The sequence below is a fragment of the Nannospalax galili genome, unplaced genomic scaffold (genome assembly GCF_000622305.1).
Source record: "Nannospalax galili isolate Female #2095 unplaced genomic scaffold, S.galili_v1.0 scaffold768, whole genome shotgun sequence".
In the NCBI taxonomy this organism is placed as follows: Eukaryota; Metazoa; Chordata; class Mammalia; order Rodentia; family Spalacidae; genus Nannospalax; species Nannospalax galili.
In genome coordinates this window covers 8,359,899-8,360,651 of record NW_008360317.1, presented here as the reverse complement: position 1 = coordinate 8,360,651, position 753 = coordinate 8,359,899, and positions in this window count along the sequence as shown.

The following is a 753-nucleotide window of genomic DNA, read 5'->3' as shown; positions in this document are numbered from 1 at the left end:
TGCCATGATGAAATCTTAAATATATGCAAACAGTGAATGTCAATAAAAATATGCTACTATAAAGAGATATTCTGATACAAAAATCACAATTACTAAAACTTAATAATATGGGGGTATCAACAAATGCTGACAAACATACAACCATGCTAGGTTTCCCATATATTGCTCATGGAATCTACAGGTTTTTTTTGGGGGGGGGCGGGGAGAAAGGGTTTATTTGGCTTTCAATTCCAGGTCACAGTTTACAGTTGTTAGGAGGTCCTGGCAGGAACTAGCTGGTCACATCACATCCACAGTCAAGTGCAGAGAGATGAATGCATGAGTACTTGGTGTCCCGCTTGACTGCTCCTCTCTTCCACAGCTCAGAAACCCCTGCCTGGGGTATGGTGCTTCCCGCAGTGGGCTGAGCCCTCCTACATCAATTCACTTAATTACGAAAATATCCCCATACCATCAAACTCTAGTGTGAAAATTGCGAAAAAAATCAATAAAAAAATAAGACAGTCCCCCACAGACATGCCCACAGGCCAACCTGATCTAGATAATTCCCTCATGGAGACTCTTCCCAGGTGAATCCAGATAGTTCCAAGTTCACAATTAAAACCAACCATCACACTCCCTCATTCCATCTCCAACCTTGCATAGTACCATTTTGGCTGCTTTCTTTTTAAATTTTCATTTTGCCTAACGTTTGTGACAGTCTTTCATGATTTATCAGCCAGGGGGGATGTATTTTGCCTTGGGGACAGAGAA